This window comes from Chroicocephalus ridibundus, chromosome 1 (assembly GCF_963924245.1).
Source record: "Chroicocephalus ridibundus chromosome 1, bChrRid1.1, whole genome shotgun sequence".
In the NCBI taxonomy this organism is placed as follows: Eukaryota; Metazoa; Chordata; class Aves; order Charadriiformes; family Laridae; genus Chroicocephalus; species Chroicocephalus ridibundus.
In genome coordinates this window covers 214,437,242-214,455,118 of record NC_086284.1, presented here as the reverse complement: position 1 = coordinate 214,455,118, position 17,877 = coordinate 214,437,242, and the positions used below count along the sequence as shown (strand labels likewise).

Sequence of the window (17,877 nt, the reverse complement as noted above, 5' to 3'; positions counted from 1 at the left end):
AGATCCCTTTGACTGCAAGAGAGCAGGATGTACCGAGGGGACAGAACACAGGTGTGAAAAATGGATTCAACCACAGGCAAGGCAACAGGGAAGGACTAAGTTGTGTAACTTCATTTATTAAATCACATAAGCTACAGAATTTTTTCTTCCTCAATAAGAAATTTTGGTTAGCAAAACTACACATTATAAGATGATGATCTTTTAATGGAAACTGTAACAAGCCAATATTTTTCAGCTGGAAAAAAAAAATAAAAAAAAAAATTAAGTGATTGTTACCAACAAGGCAATCAGAAGTTTGTGACCTTACTTTTCCTAACGATTTTTATGGGCTGGATTTTGCTGGGGGAAGGGGAGGTCTCCTGGTCGGGTTTTTTTTTCAGCATAGGGTAATTAACATATATAGGTCACCACATCAGATGTAGAAATCCTCCAACAACACACTACTTCAGAAATAATGCACTGGATTCAAAGACTACACAGAACTGTACACAAAGTGCTCCATTAACAGCAGGTGCTGTACAAAAAAGCTCTCTTTAAACGAGCTTTTAATTACTGTATATCTTTGTTTAGAAGCCGCCTTCAACTACTTTTTCCTTGTGAGCTGCAGGGGAAAGCAATTAAATGTATGAGAAAGCCACCCTCAATTTAAAGCTGCAGAAGGAAGCAATTAGCCTAACAGAAGTCTTACCTTGTACACAAAGAAATACGGTACGTGAAGTCAGTGGAGTCTGGGCATTACTTTGGCATAACTAATATATATTTTAAATCTTAAAATATGTGACTACTGAAAGTGGAAAGTCATAGCTGGCTTTATGGCCCATGTTAATTCACAAGTCTCCCTATAACAACAGAGTTGGTTCTTTACACAAAATTACATTTATATGTCTCGGCTGTAGAATTCACACCTCCTCTAAATTCCCTTTACATAGGTGAAGGGTCTCAATACAGCTGAGTGAGCCCCTTTACTTCTAAGGGGCAGGAAGGCACAGGGGTTTGTTTATTTGCAGTAAGGCCTTTTAGATAGATCTGGCTACAAAGAAAGACTTTACAAGAGGAGGAATGGGATCTTTCTGGTCTCATTTGGTATTTGCCAAGTTTACGAGTCTTGATTTTAATACTGGGACTAGTCTCATACTAGGCTAAAATCCCTTCTTCAACCCTCTTCCCATTACAGAATAGCCTGTATTAACCCTAAATTCCCAATACAGAATTTAGACACAGTGCAAAAAGGGATTTTCGAGGTTTGGTGTGTTGTGGGTTGTTTTTTTTTCAAAGGAATGGAAATTTTCAAAATGGTTTCAGTGTTTTTAGGAGTTAATCCTTGATGGTCAATGACATGAAAGCTTTTGAAAAAAAAAAGAAAAACAAACCCAAAACAATCAATATGAACTCCGCTGAAGTGAAAGGCAAAAATATTCCTGACTAAAACAAGACCAGAAAATGCATCACTCGATGGGGTTTTGTAAAGGATACAAAGGTTAATTAGATACTTTCTGTTGCATTATAGAGTAGGAAACCTCCATTAATTACTGCCTCTTTAATTTAACTGATTCATTAAAACCTGAGTATAGAATCACAAAGAAAGTGTCATCTTTCCCATAGTGCCCGACTTCTACAGCCCAAAGCCTATGACCCTTAATCAAAATTAGATTTTAACAGAGACACTGAATGGTTAATAGCGACATACAGCATCACTAAAACCCTAAAATGAATGAAGCTTCCAGTCAAATCAATCGGACTCTGCTCTTCTAAACACCTCAATGTTTGTTCTTCTGTTTCCTGGTGTCCTATGTTACAGAAGAAAAGGCTGATATTAACAGCTTGCTTTACCACTATTTTTATTTCAAGTTAATAGCACAAGTAAGGTGATTCTATAAATGTTTGATTTTATGAGGTCTTGTGCATTTTTGCAACCAATTAGTCAAATTGCCTTCTTGACTGTATCTCCTTGCTAAATCTAGCTTTTTTAGATTTTGCTGTTTAGTGTACTACCGTATTCCATTAAAGGCAAAGTTCAATTATTTGTCTTTTGAAGGTCTGAGTGCCTTGCTTAAAATGCCAAGTGCATTAAAAACAGACCACCCTTGACTTTTGCAAGGAGATGTAGAAGGATAATAAGTTAGTTGGATTTAACGGAATTTTGAAATTGAATACATGTGTGTATGTGTGCATGAAGATACTAAAATAAGGATTAAATGCTGTCAAGTTATCAAGAATACTTTTTTTTTTTCCTTTTAGCATTTTTTCTTCTTAACAAGGAGCAAAACCAAGGAAAATCTTGCGGCTAAAACAAAAGACAGGGAGCCAGGAGACATTGAACTTGGATAAAAACATGTACTAAAACATTTTACTAGCATAAAAATAGCACTTTAAAGCTACACAAGTGTAAATGGAAGCAAATTCTAGTGAAAATATGCTGCGTTTTTGCTGTGACTGCTTGGGGAATCTGCCTTTGCACCTCGTCCGAATTATGTTTGCTGCCTTTATGTATTTGTATTTCCATTTTGAAGACAAGTCTCTATTCTGTCTTCTCCCTCTATACTGAGACCGAACCCACAGGAGATAGGGAAAATTCTTATGGGCAGCATGAGTCTACTGAGACATCTTGGTGAACTTTGCAAAGAGATGGTTCTCGGCCATGCCAATTTAAACCTTACCCCTGGAATGGGGAGAGATTTCTTCCACCTGTAGCAATGACTTCAGGTGGTCATCTCTTAAAAGGGTCTGGAGGCTTTAAAAGAGAAGAAAAGCAACTTTGAAGTTGAATGTTGTACCAATTTATCATGGCTGGCTGTTCAGGAACAGGAGCCTTACGAGGGCTGTAGGGCAGATCCTACACCTCGAGGCTGTTGTGCAACTCCTGGTGGTAGAGGTCATCCTGTCAGAGCTACTTCAATGAGTGAAGGCTGCAGAAGGGATGCAGGCACAGTAGCAATTAGTTTCTGCAGAGTTTTTAAAAATCTATTTAGGAGCCAATTGTCTATGGCAGGCATGTTCAGCGTGCATGTGTCTCTTCCTGCCTAAATGGCAAACTTGGAGTAAAACAGAGATTAATTTAATTAAGTTTAAACATTTCAGCTTTTTATTTTATGGTTACACACAGAAGTAGAGCAATAACTGAATACAAATGTTGCATATTTACTGTGGCATGATCCAAGCAATTACTACTAAAGTATTAAGGAAAAGCATCATTTCACTCTTTTAATTTTATTTTATAATTAGGTGGGAACCAGATTTTGGTGAATACATTTATAGTTAGAAGTTATAGATTATGCCTGTCTTTGTTTTGGAAGGATGATTTTAGCCCTTTTGCTAAAAGCCTGTTAGCAACAATTAAAATAGCTATAAAAAGGTGTTTATAGCTTTTGTACTTGTTTTTCTTGTTAGCTTTCATCAAATATTTCACACCCATATGATGTATGCAGTCTGCTAATAGTTGCTAGCACAGACCTTCAAAAATGGTATTAAACATCTGGTTAAAAACACAGCTTTTTATGTACTGCGATTGTTGGTTCGTCCCTTTTACGTGAGCGTTATGCCAGTTGTGCGTTATGCTTCTGACTTCTGTTACTTTTTGTTCTCAGAAATAATTTGAAAAAGTTTAGAAGGAAAACTTAAAAGCGGAGCAAAAACAATGCTGGCAACTTTTTTTTGAGTGCCAGAGTTTTAACTGCCTACTGTTGAAATGCTTTCCTGGCTTTCCATGCAAACAAACATTTTTGTACACAGTATTACCGGAAGGGCTGAGTGCATGCCTGCAAAGTGCAACATGGTGAATGGCTGTGTATATTCTACATCGACCATGCTGTTAAAATTAATCTGTTCAGGTTAGTTTCCAGTCTGAGCAGAGCTGAGAAACACAACCACCGGCTTCCGTCACGTGCTGCCTCGTATCAATTAAAAATAAATTAAATTTCATGCAAAGAACCCAACTTAAAAATCCCAGCAAACAACAACAGAACCTTTCCACTAATGATTTTCAGTCATCAGAAGTGGAGAGAGACTCAGACAGCAGACAGCATGGTCCCAGCATGCTTTTTGCCTTTTTTTTTGTTTGCACAGTAGCTGTCAGTTGCAGCCCTGCAGGTAGTAGAACCCAGTGGGAAGAGGGGCGGGACAGAGCGATGCTGCCTGAACTGACAGCAAATTTAAATTACTGAGCTTTCTTTTTCTTTTTTTTTTTTCTCTTCTTTCTTTGCGTGCCTTTTTTTTTTTTTTTTGGTATTTTTCTACTCTGCGACAAACTGAAAAGATTCTAGCACACGCTAATTTAACAACCCTGCTTCGTCGTCTTCTTTTTTTTTTTCCCCCTTCTGCTTCCAGGATAATTAAAAGAGAAACCTGTAAAGGCAACATTCCTTCAAGCAAGTTGGTGCTGCAACGTGCTGGTAAGACGAATTTAATTTATTTTTTTCCCTTCCCCATCTTTTCTTTTCCTTTTTTGGAGCTGAAAGCTTTTGTATATCTAACGCAGTCATAAGTGTGGTTCCCCTGCTGTGGAGGGTTAGGATGTAATGAAAAGGTGTAACTGCTTGATATGTGACCTTCTCCTATTACTTAAAATGGATAATAACAGCTTTCGTGTCTGTCCTCATGATGCTTTTCTCTCTGTGAATTGACTATTTGCTCAACAGAAGCGGTGCTGTGATTGTCGCACTACGACAATGAGGACTTGATTGTTTTTTGGGTACTGTTCCACGCTCCTATCAGAAAAGATACTTGACTTGGGGGGTTTGTATGTGTGATTATTTTTTTTCCCCCCCCAAACGTTTCCTGAAGCACTGACACGCCGGGGGTGGAGATGGGGGTGGAGGAGATGGTCTTGGGCATCATTCTGCCTGTTCAGCTGTTTATTAGGTAGGGAAGTGCAACACTGAAACTTTTTAAAAAAATAAATAAATATTTTTCAGCTTGCATCGAGCGGGGTCAGTGTACGCAGGATTTATTGTTGTCCAGTGCTGGGTAAAGTTCTTGCTGTCCCTTGCATTGTTCTTCTGGAGAAGGGGGGAAGGGGTGTTCCACTTCATATCTTGTCATACCATTGTAGTAGCTAATTGCAAGAAGCCGACAAACTTTGAGATGAAATACCAAACGTTGCTTTTGTAGAGAATGAGTTTGATGCTGTGGATAGTTTCCCATGAATACAAGCCTGCCAGATCTGTATTATACATCTTACAGCTCCTGCCTTGCAAGTCCCCTGATTTCCAAGGTCTGCTTTCTAGTCTTTTTTCTGACACTAATACATTATTACTTTTTTTTTTTTTTTTAGAAAATGAGATGTGTTTTGTTTTTGCTTTGTGTTTACCTTTATAAAACTTATAAGGTGGTGTTTTTTTCTCAGGCTTTCTGGATGTAATTCTGCCAAGTACTAAATGCTACAACACCTACTGAAATCAACAGGAAGGCTGAGCTTGTCCTGTATTTAAGAGGAAATTGCTGCCTACTAACAGGACTGGATCTTATGGTTGCTGAACTCTCTCTTTTCCTAACTGCAGCTAGTTGTTGCTACACTTAAGACTGGATCATGTAGGCTTGTACTGAAGTATTTAGAATAAATGCTACTTTTGCAGTTAGTTGTTTGCAGGTTTGTGGCCATGCTGAGGAAAACTTTCTGAACTTAGGGTGGTATTTTTCAGCGAAATTTAATGGAGTTAGAAAGCCAGTGTGACTCTGTCCTCCAACTCCTTGACATCTCTTTTCCTTAATGTTAAAAAAATAAAAAATAAATTAATCATCTGCAGATCGATATGTCAGATTTTCTAGACTCGAAGGTCTGTTTTGCGAAATGCCTAATGTGATCATGGGACAGAAGTTGTGCAAGAAGAAGGGAGTTGAGAAGCAGTCAGGGATTAGACACAGACTCCCTTTCGTGCTCCCGGAGAGAAGGAGAGGATGCGCCAATGCCATATGGAAAATCACATTCTTTCACAGCAACTTCGTTAGGGCACAGGTTTCGGGGCACTGCTCTTGCAGAAGTTCATCGCTCTGTTTCAGCCACAATTTCAAGCACTGCGATACTTTTCTGAAGGTTTGCTTTGCCCGTGCAGAAAATGCTGGTGTCTGGTGAAATGAGGTCGCTGTAGCTCCCACATCTCGCTTTTGCCCTGACAACTTGCCTCCCCCCTCCACCACCAAGGTCTGCGAGGCCCAGAAAATTAGGCTTTGTCCCTTGTAATCCTAAACTCCCATCCATTTATAACCAGAGGAGAAAAGGATTGAATTCAGTGTTCTTGTTATGGAAATAAGTTTTTATTCACTCAGTATCAACTGACAGTTAGAAGCGTATCTGATGTAATATGAATAAACTGTAGGCTGTTGACAGTAAATTATGCAGCTATAGCCTCACATTCTCCTACAAACAGTGCTTTTACAATGCTCAAGTGGCCTAATGGGGTGAAACAACTACCAATACTCAATCATTTGAGTTTCCTAATCACCCAAAACCATGAGAAGTCCATGGTGGTTGATTCCCACTGCCCATGGTGGGCATCTCAGCAATGGGCAAGCTGTATGGAGTAGATCCTGAATGCGGCCAGGGGTGTTCAGTCATAGATGTGATGACAAAGTTACTGTGGTGAGGCAACATGAAAACATAGTAGAGCCAAGTTTTGATGCTGAGTTTGGTGACAAGAATTTGTTCCTGAAGTCACAAAGTACCTTTAAAAAAAACACACCACCTTAACCCCATCTACCAGTCTACTTTCTCTTTGAATCTAGTCTTTAAATATATATATTTTTAATTAATCTGTGCATTTTCAATTGCTGTTGGCTTCTAGCGACACCTTCTCCTACCCAGTGCTTGGAAATTTCTAGTTGAAAGGAATTTCTTTCATTGTAACAGAAAAAAGCAAACCAGAAAACTTGCTGTAATTTCCTGTCAGTAACACAGAAATAAGAAAACACTAGGCTAATAAAAATGATAATCTGAGTTTACAACTGTTAACAAGATTCCTGAATAGAAATGGTGCTATTATGCACAAAGAACTTCTATCATCACTAGAAGAATGTAGTATAAAATTATGAGTTTTATTATTAGGGCCCTGTCATCCAATCAGAAATCAACCCATAATCTTACTTGTGAAATGCCGTAAGTTTTGGCATCTTCCCTCCCCTCCTATTAATAAAATATTAAAGAAATCTTATAATTAGAAACTTTGATAACTTAGCTATGAATTTTCTTTACAGGAAAAAGCTGACATAATGCTGTGTTTCTTCCACATCTCCAACTCTCCATATAAAGTCACTGCAAGTCTGAGTTGCACGCAGCAGGTAGAATTGGGGTAAATCTCAGACTTGCTGTGAGCAATAATGATGGGATTTCATCAGTTTCTTTCTCCTGAGAGAGGCCAGATTCTCAGACTTTTCTCAGGACTCTGCAGAAGTACTTAAGAACATGCTATAGCACGTCTTTCCCTGAATGGGATTATTTATTAGCTTTACGTTTCTGGTCACCTGAATTGAAGTATCATAAAGTCATGACAAAATGCTTAGATTTTAACCTCTGAGGATTATTTTTTTTTCATTCTAGTAATAAAAGACCTTTACACTTCTTTTCTAACTGCAAATGATTCACAGCATTATAAGGGCCTTGCTGTGTTTCCATTCGATTTAACAAATTAGCTATGGTCGTCTTTCAGCAAGAACCACTCTTGAAGACCTACATCACCAAATGAAGCAAGACCGCTTAACCTGGCTCAGAGTGGTCCCAAGTCTCTGGTCCTCCCCCACTAGCTGATTGATAAGGCATTGGGCCACAGTCCTTCCACAAGCCTGGCAACATGCCAGTGTTGTGTAGACTCCTTGTGACTTCTAACCCTGTGTAGGGAATGGGAAACCCTAAAAACAATCTAATACCTCCTAATTACTTTCATCACTCCCAAGGCAATAGAGCACACAGCACTTACCACGTCACTAGATATGAATTAAGACTATAAATAAATATTTTATTCTATTAAGGTAAATAGTAAAATATTAGCAGGAGTGAAACAAAGTGAAAAGAGAAGTAGAGCCCCGGAGAGCTCAGCTCTAGCCTATAATTATCACACAAAGTCTTCCTTGGTTTCTTTGCATCTTCCGTGTCCTGTGAGGCTGAAAACCTAAGGCTGATGTGCTCCGAGAGCTCTTGGAGATGCATCTTTCCTACTCCTGTTGTTGAAGATGCTTACTGCCATGTTCCTTGAGAAAGGCAAAGAAGGGGGAGCCAAAAGTTATGCACATCTATTTTTTTCATTTGCTTTCCCAAACTGGAATCTCCAGCTGCCTCTATATCCCCCATATAAGTGTCTGCTCTCTGTTCATGACATTTGAACACCAGAAGTAGGATTAATCTCATTGAAATTTGGATACTTATGCTGTGGACACCTACATCTGAGCTGACCACCTTGGGGTCCCGTTACAGTCAGAGGAAACAAGCAAGCGCTTTCAGGGAGTGATTTATCTGACCTATTTTAAACGTCTGTTTTCTTTGAATCCCACTGAAGGACATCACATTCAAGACTCAGATCATTTAACTGCCTCTCCTCCTCAAATTTTCTTAATTAACCGTACTGTTGCATTGCTTAATTTAGACATCTTTTCCTCATCTGCTTGGCTTCTCTTGTAACTACTGCATGAAGACGGAGGGCTTAAAACTCTGTAAATTGCATACCTTGAGAAACAGTCATAGCACTATTGACTTACCGAGCCTCATATACCTCGCAGTGGGCTTAAAACAAGGCTAATCATAGTGAAATGAGGACTGGATTCCACAGACAGGGTAATGTCACTCCCATATTTCATTAGTCCTAAAGGGCTGCTGGGGGCATGAAGTCACAAACGCATTCCAGGCTGTGGGTTTAGTGTACAATTAATCTTGTTCCTCATGGTTCCTTTTATTAGGCTGAACTGATCTAGTGAAAGGAGATGCTGTGATTGGTTTATTTGTTCTACTTTGCAGGCCAGTGGCATTTAAAAGTTGCACTGCAATGCTTTAAAAAATCTAAAAGTCAGGAAACTCCATGAGTATGATGAAGTCTACCTAATTTAGGCACCAGCATTTTAATGAGCTGATGCTCCTGGTGTAAGTTCCCTTACCCAGAGGAAGCTACGTGCATTCGAAAGCTTCCAGAGAGACAATTTGGCTTCTAAATTTGTAGAGCTAAGGCTGCATTCACAGTGCTAAAAGTATCTGTCTGCTGCAGTGAGGTCCCTGGCTTCCAAGTGTTATGGTGTACCTCACCTCCACATCTCACCTGGCCATCTGGGGAGGGGCTAGTTGTGTCCTCTTGGCCCTGTGCTTGGCCACAGGCATTTGCTTTTATGTCCTAGTACGTGGCATGAAAGGTTGTGGGTGATGCTGGTGGGCTCACAGCCCACTTGAACAGAGGGTTGAAAGGAGGAGGGGGATCCAGGGTTGGAAAACCCTTGCTCATAAAGCCTAGAGGAAGTGGTACCTAAGGATGACTATAACCAGCATGACAGGCAGGTTTATCTTCAAGGAAAATTTGATTAATTTCAAAAGAAAACATGTCACCACATAAATATATATTAATATATATATAAATACACAGTAGGCCTGTTGGGGACGTAACACCACACTAGATAGCTAGGACATTTAGCAATATGGACACGCTGTACATCAGACAAACATGGTCTCCTTTAGGATTAATTTCTCTCTTCACTCGGGTAACCTTCAGCATCCTAGAGGCTAAGTGTAGATTTGCTGAGAGAAACGGAATTCTGTCATTCACTTAAATATAAAATCATTGATCGTCAGGCATGGTTGAGGTAGCTCTATTCTGAACCTGAGTTCTGCAGTGATTTGCAGAAAGTCTTTGTTCAGACAAGGACAGTGGCTGGATTTTGGAACATGCAGGAAATGCACTAATATGAAATAGACCTGCTCACATAATAAAAGATCTCTGAAGATTTGATCTCTTATACGTTTGCTATTTTCAGTGATCAACGTATAAGCACTGACACAGTGAGCAATCCAGAAGGCCTGTTGCCTGTGTTTTGGATAACAAGACACAGGAGTACAGATTAATAGTGGCTCCTAATCAATCCGATGCAGTCAATGTTTTCCATAGGCATTCCATTAATAAGCAGCTCCACTAACGTCTTCCTTTTGCTGTATCCTAAGTCACTGACAATTATGAAGGACATATCCATACTAAACGAAGCTTCTGCGCTTGAGTGAGGGGCAACAGCAGCCAACCCAGTGTCACACAGCGAGAGAGACCACATTCACAGGACATTAAAGGCTGGGTACTCTTGCTGAACAGGTTTACGCATTTAAGCCTTGATCCTGCAAGGACTTACACACATGCTTAACCTTACACACTGCGAATGAAATCCTGGGCCTCTCAAAATCAATGACAAAACTCCACTGACTTCAAAGGGCCACTCGGTGAATAGCCTTTTTTGGCTTCAGTGCAGCCACACAGAGTGCAGAAGCCTGTGAGCTGATCTCCCCAACCTCGCCCGCTTGCGTGAAGTCTTAAGAGATTGAGGGAGCTGCTAAGTGTAACTTTCAAAACACTTCTGTCTCACAACAAACCATAAGCATTCAAAGATGTTTTCTTGTTTGATCTGTGTTCTTTAGGGGTTTTGCCCAAACCCCGTGGCAAAACCTGCGGGAGTGGTTTCTGCTGGAGAAGTCTGTGAGCAATCCATAATGCAATCCTTTCCCTGGCTAGTATTGCACTCTAAGCAGGTTGTTTTCTTTACTTTCCAGAAGATCCAGTCCCTGGAGTGAGGTGATTATGCTGGAATCGCATCTTTCTTTTTTAAAGAAAGAGAAAAATCTATAGCTCACATGATTTTATAGGAAATCTGGGAAACATCTACTGAAATGACTTACAGGTCCGAAAAGCAATAACAACTGAATTTGTGCAGGATCTCACTGCTGTTTCTCATCGGCTTGCTGCTGCTAATTGAGATACCCTGTTGCAAAATCTAACAGCCATCTCAGGATCTGCTGGAGACCAGAGACCCAGCCCTGTCTCTGCCTCCGTGTCCGAGACTGTCTCCTGGCAGTGCTACCCCTGAGAGCCCCTGTGGAGTCCTGCGGAGTTCGGTGAAGAGCTGGGGAGGAGGGAAAGTGGTATTAGTCCCATTTTTCAGTATAGATCCCTTTTCAAAGGATGTTAAGGCAATGATCCTTCCCCCTGCACAGACCCTCTGGTTCTACACGTGGTGCAACATGCACCCAACCCTCACGGTGGCTGAGATGTTGAAACCTGGGGGGTTTTGGCAGCCCTGAGTTAACGCCAAGGCGTCTCAGTTCCAACAGCAAAAATCACGCTGGTAAACGCAGATCTCATGAGGGAAACAGCTAACGACTGGTGTGCAGATACACCAGTGCAACTTGCGCACGCTAGGAGCTTGGAAAGTTTTGGCTATCATCTCCCTAAGCCAGCAAAAAGATTTGTGAGGACAATTATCCGAGCGTAAGTGTACTGTAACAGAGAGTAGGGGTTTGGAAAAGAGTTTTATGAAGTTTTGCATCCCAGTTATGCTTTAGGATAAGCCCATGTTAGCATTTGTGTGAGCCAAATTATCACTTCTCACCTAAATTGGTGGCAGTCATTTGAAAAGAAGAGTAGGCTGGGTGAACCCAGTGAAGCTTTTTTTCCTATTTCAGCGTTTTCCTTTGACACGTTTCATTGCTCTAGCAGCAATGAAATCCCCAGACTTTACTCTTTTTTTTGGCTTTTACTGTAAAGGTATTTTAATTTTATCTTCATCGTGCTCCTGTACTAATGGGCTTTACATATTCCCAGCAAAGTCCTGTGTGAAATTCTTAACCATGGAGATTACAGAAATTTACTGCTTCACTGGCATGGTCAAGTTGCCACAAAATTGCATTTGTTAATGTAGCTGTGAAAACACATGGCACCTGCCATCTCTGAGCATGAGGATTTTAAATATGGCTGGGAAGAATTTAAGAATGCCTATAAAATGGGGCTTGGCCATGTCAGTTTAGGTTTAGGAAGGAGACTGTGCTATAAAATCCTCACCCATAATTGGACACAAGTGACAGCTTTACTTAACTAGTGTTCACAAATGAACGAGCAATGAAAATGTTCTGCCTTTCTCACCCCAGAAGAATGACCATGGCAGATGTTAACACTGTTGAGAACAGCTTTATTGTAACTACAGGTGAGACAAATGGGAGATTTATTAGTCTGGGCGTTGAGGGAAGGGGAGGGAGGGTAAAACTCGTACCCACTGCTGTTCCAAAGAAATGCAATGTATGTTACCAAACACATTGCATGGCCCTCTAAAACAGGGGCTCTTCTGTGTCCATGAATTCATGAGCGTGCCTGCTTTCTTGTTTGCTTTTTAAGTACCCAATACCCAGAATCACAAATCGTGCATGATTCTGGTTTTTGTTTCCTCAGGCAGTAACCAGTAGCCATTTAAGTGGATGGCAAATCTCTAACTTCATTGATAATACGATGTAATCAACGACTTAAAGTCTGGGAACTCGGTGACCTGTGAAAGAGTAAACAAGAGATGATGTTGTTTCTCTGATGAAAGTCCTGAGACAAGGCTTGATCCAGCGTCTGCTGGATCCTTTCTGTTCATTTTAATGAGCTTACAATTGGTCCCTAACATAATGTGCATTCAATAGAAATCAGCGCTGGTTGTTCAGGCACTGATCCAGTAAAGCCCTTAATTATGTGCTTAAGATTATGGTACGGGAATAGTCACACAGAAGCCACTGCAACCACAGAAACGCTTGAAGTTCAGCAAGTAAATAAATATTTTGTTGCTGGAGTACCATCATATTTTTTTAGTCGATGCCTTCTGCCAAGCACACTAACAAGTACAGTTTCTGGAAATGCAACACCTTGAGATGCCATAAATGTGGTGATATTTAGATTTGCACCCACGTTTTTTAGCTGCTTTATGCTTCTTTATGCCCAGATACAGCAAAACACTTTACCGCGATTGTGATATGGATAGGAACACTTGCAGCTTGAAATTCGAAGCTCCCTTCCCTTTTACATTTAGGGTACGCTCACATGTTGGGCTGCTGCCTGCTCGTCAGTCCCATTTCTAAGCAGAATTTTTAAAAGGCAAGCCTCTTTGCAGTAAAAGCAGGAAAATATTTCTGTAGTTAAAGTAAATTCTGTTGGTTTGCCCCAAACTCTTTAACCAGGTGATTTTTTAGAAGAGCTGCTCAAAGGCAGGTTGAGCTTTTGTGCCGTGTGGAGCACATACTGTTTAACTGCTTCACTTCAGCTCATCCCGTTTAACTAGGTGGTACAGTATTTCTGTATTGTCTTGCTTTCACGAAACCTGCACTATTCACCAGGTTTTTCAGGTAATGCTGTTTACAGCAAACACTGCCCTAAAGTGTTTCCAAAAGTTTCCTGCTGTCAGAAGCATGAGGGCCAAATTGAAAATATTGGTTTGGGAGAATGTAATCTTTTCAGCACAGACTTTGGTCAGCGTGATTGCGTTCAGTGTAAGTGCCCAATAGTAATGATGTCCAGGCATAGGGCCAAATGCTAAAACTGCCCCCAGAGTGAATATACTCACACTCCGCAAGAGAAGCAGTAAAGTATGCTCGTATTCTGGCCAGCAACATCCGAAAGCACAGCTCCCCATGAGGATCATTCTTGCCAGGAGTATGAATAAGCTGCGTTGAGGCTGTGCATTATGGCAACTGCTGCATCAGGGACTGCTAAGTAACTCATAAATAAGCAGTCTCTGCTGCCCCCCAATTCCTGTATCAAGCTTCAGAAAGTACTTACATAGCTCCAAGTATGACAGGCTTGCAGAGTGGCCTCAGTGGACTTTGAGAAGCGCCAAAACAGAGGTGGCTACTTTCCATCTCCTGCTCCTTCGACTGGCCCTGGTTTTTCTGGCAAGCACAAATATACAGCGCCTAGAAGGATTTGGCTTCCATTCTTCAGCTCGTGTTCATCATTTGGGTTGCTCCGGTGAAGTTATGAAGCCAGGAGTTCCTGTTATGGTAGGATAAAGACTCCACCACAGCTGAAATCTTTATTAATAAATGAATTATGAATAAACCCAGAAAAACAGACACGCTTTACTAAACCCACTGACCATCTTGTTTTGGGCACACAAGTGTATTTATACCCAGAAGTACATTAAAATGTATTTTTTTGTGTTAGTGCTCGTTTCAGTTTTGTTTTCTTGAGAATGATTTAAGTTCCACTTGCATAACCAAAGCCTGCCAGACCTTCTGCTGATATAAATCAGAGTGACCCATTGAAGTCTGCTGAGCATCTGCCCCAGAATGGCAAAGGATAGTCTCCAGAGCCTGACTAATCTTTAAGGATGATTGAAGTTACTGATCCAACAAGTACAACTTTTTGCATAAAACAGATGAAATAATTTTAGCCAGGGATTCCTACACTAGAAATAACCATATTCCCTAAGGCTGCAGTATAGGTTAACTGTATTCTTGCAGCAAAGCATTTTGTCTTGTTTTAGAGGTTTCAAACTTGCTTATATGTATGCAGTAGTTCAAAGTTTTGTGCAGACAGGTAGTAGCTGATATATAACGAATATGAGCATTAGACCTCTATATTGTTCTATGCTGTACCTCCACATTAAAAATTCTCCCAGTTCTAAGTGCTGACATACAAAGATACAAATGCTGCTTCTTTGCAGCAGAATTGTAAATTCCGATTTCAAATAAGCCAATAAAGTGATTTTCTGTAAGGCAATACTCTGTCCATGTACTCCTTTTCTTCAGATACAATTTTCTTGCTTTTCAGGACGTTTCATAATCTACCGCACAAGTATCACCTTTTGGAAAAACATGGAAATATCATCAGTTGATGTGTTTACCTAAAAAAAACCAGTATGATTTAGAGCAAAGATAATAAACCCCTTCTGTATGTGAAGACAACCTGACCACCATAAAACAAAAAATCATTGTCATAGTGTAATTTTGCTTCTGTTCTTTTCTTTCAGCAGTAAAAAAATACACCTTTGTGCTGTAGCTACTTATCTTTGGTTGAATATAAGAGTGAACATACAGAAGCAGTTCTTTTTTCTGTTATTTCCAATCAACTTCATATCTGAAACTATTAAAAACCTCAGGCAAGTCTTTCTCATGAGGTGTGATTCACAAATTTGTATAAGTTAGTCTTCAAAGATTTTACTAGAACAAAAATGGTAATCCATGAGCCCTACTAGCCCCTTACATAAATTTAGATATCTGCATAAGTTTCACAAAATACATTAGGAAAAATTAAATTACATTGAAGCCGGACAAGAAACACTTTAAAAGGAAATAATTTTCACATGTTGCAAAACTAGTTTGGGGAACTTCTTAATTCAAAACATCCTCCATCCCTCCAAATTTCTTTATGCAGCTTCATTCATTGCTTTAAAGTTAGTTTTCCTGAGATGGAAAACTTGTTCTCAGGACTGACAAGTGAAACAGAAGGTAATAAAACTGGTTTTGGTAGGGCTGGTGATAGTGGTTCATGTTACTGCATTGTCCGTACCTTACTTGTGGGCATGTCTCCTCGATTATGTCAGTAAGATGGAATAAAACAGTCAAGGACCACCCTATAGCCCCAAAGCTTCTTGGTATGGCACAGCTTATATCTGTCTGCATACCCTGGCAGCATCCAACCTTGCTATTGGTACCTGCTGTCCCCCAACCCAAGCCTGAACATTTTGAAGGAGAGCATTAGTTGGTACAACCCACAGCTCTGCGGGGGAGCCCACTATCAATTAAACGTCTATGAGTGATTGGGCAATAGCGCTTAAGCTTGATTATTTTTTTTCATTGGTTTAGACATAACTAATAGAAACACAGAACAAAGGGACTCTCCTCTCCAGAGTACTTACCACTCTGATTTGAACTTCAGACAGGTGCAGTTTCATACCTTGTCAACTTGGTTATAGGGGACCTGAAAAGAGGAGATGGGGATAATTGCTAGCAGGGGACTGTACAGATTAAGTAGGATATTTCCAAATACAAAAGTATTTCCCTAACCTGTGTAATAAAAATTCAGCATGGATATATCTACAGGACATCCCTGAACCATAAAGTTTTGGAAGATGGGAAAGCATTACAAGCTTGCTTTATTATTACAGCCTGCTCTAGGCATCCACTATTGGACACTAATGGAGACGGGACGGTGGGTTGGATAGACATTTGATCTAACTTGGTGCAACCTTGGTGCAGAACCCTCCTGTTACCTGAAGGGGTGTGGGCAGAGGCGAGGAAACATTCTGCCTTCATTAGAGGAGAGCAGGCTGGCTGTTGGTACTGAGCTAATGAGACCTGATGAGGGCTGCTGGAGACCAAGCATGTCTGTATCCATCCAACCAAACACACCAGGTACTGCAGGTACACCAGGCGTGTTGATATACGCCCTTGTCCAGGAGCAAATTGGATTATGAACAGGCATCCAAAGATATAAAAGCATAAATATACTGATCTCCCTTTGGAAAAGGCAGCTGCATACATTTAACAGAGCGGGAGGGGGTGAGGGAGTGGGAGTTGTGTTATTCTATTCACTTGAAATGTCAGTTTAGATAATTTTTCTAATTGAGTCTTGATATTTCACTGCTTCCCATAATTCCCAAAATGATTATTAACAAATAAACAGATCTTTCTTAGTTGTCTCTGAAATAATAATGGCAAAGGCTTCATTGTATACACAGGAACTCCACTTTAGGTGAAAATTATTTCTGGCAATGCAGCAGGTGGCATCATGCAGACACATCTACTAATAATGCTACTTCTTTTCATGCGTGTTGTGCAAGCAGCTATGGCAGGACATGTTTCAATCCTGGTTTTATTAAATGAACAATACGGACCACCAATAAGTGTTGTGTCAATGGAAAATAAAAATACCCAATATGCATATAATATGATGATGTGCAAATGCACATGGAGGACGACATCACTGTGCTTTCCATTTGTAAGGGTTTTGGCAGGCTTCCTACGTAGCTGGCCAGTTTAGAATTAGCAGGGTCAGAAGAGATGTCCCAAAATTTAATATAATTTGGATTTATCAATACAGACTCCTCTGAGGAAAAATAAGTCCCCTTTCCACAGGATAGATAAGTCTTCCCAGAATGTTTCCCCAGACAGATTCTCTTCTGCACATCCCTTTGCCAACTGGAACCTTTTGATCTCAACATCCTTGGTGCCAAATTCTTGAATGGTGTAAATGAGTGAAACTCCACCTAAGGCGGTGGAGCAGATCCCATTTACACCTGCAGAGAACTTGGCTTTGATTCTGTAGCCAAGGAGAGATTAAAACCATTGGTTCTAGTGGATTTGTTAGCCCGTAAAAATGCTCTTCGTCTCCTGTTGCAGATAGCTCTATTATCCAGTCCAAATGTGAGAAGGAAAAGCAGGAGAAAATGCTCTTGAGGGGGTGAATCCGTGACAGGGAGGGTGATACACTGGAGGATTTAACAGGATTTTGTGATCTCTATCATATGATCGAGTATAAATTATCATCATTTTGATTCTGCTCTCTTCACTTGCTCTCTGTGCAGCATTTTTCCAGATCTCCTGATATGAATCACTTATTCCAGATTGCTCTTTGAAGAAGGCATCCACTGATACATCAGAGATTAAATGAGTCACTCATGATGGATTGTTCTTCGTGGCTTTATATACCACAGAAAATTATGCATTTTACACTACCTTGTAAAATAACCATTTATCTAAGTAAACATATTGACTCCTTTTGGGTTCATATGAAAACTACCCTGGGTTGTGAATCTTAATTTAGCAAGCTCTTGACAGGCAGGAAAAAAGACAGCTAACAATGATGGAGAAGAATCAGTTACTTAAATGTCAATAGAGGGAGTTTAAAAAATGATCTCAAAGTAACAGATCAATTTGTTCTCGAGTGTCCGGTCAGAGATACAGACTTG

The 17,877-nt window shown here is 40.3% G+C and overlaps 1 protein-coding gene across 1 annotated transcript in view; it reads left to right on the top strand.

Moving 5' to 3' along the window:
* Positions 1 to 4,149: 4,149 nt before the first annotated feature.
* CELF2 (CUGBP Elav-like family member 2) overlaps positions 4,150 to 17,877 on the top strand; it is a 561,996-nt gene continuing 548,268 nt past the window's right edge. The window contains exon 1 of the mRNA XM_063323650.1: positions 4,150 to 4,388. The gene's annotated coding sequence lies outside the window, so the exon portion shown is untranslated. The remainder of the gene's footprint in view (positions 4,389 to 17,877) is intronic.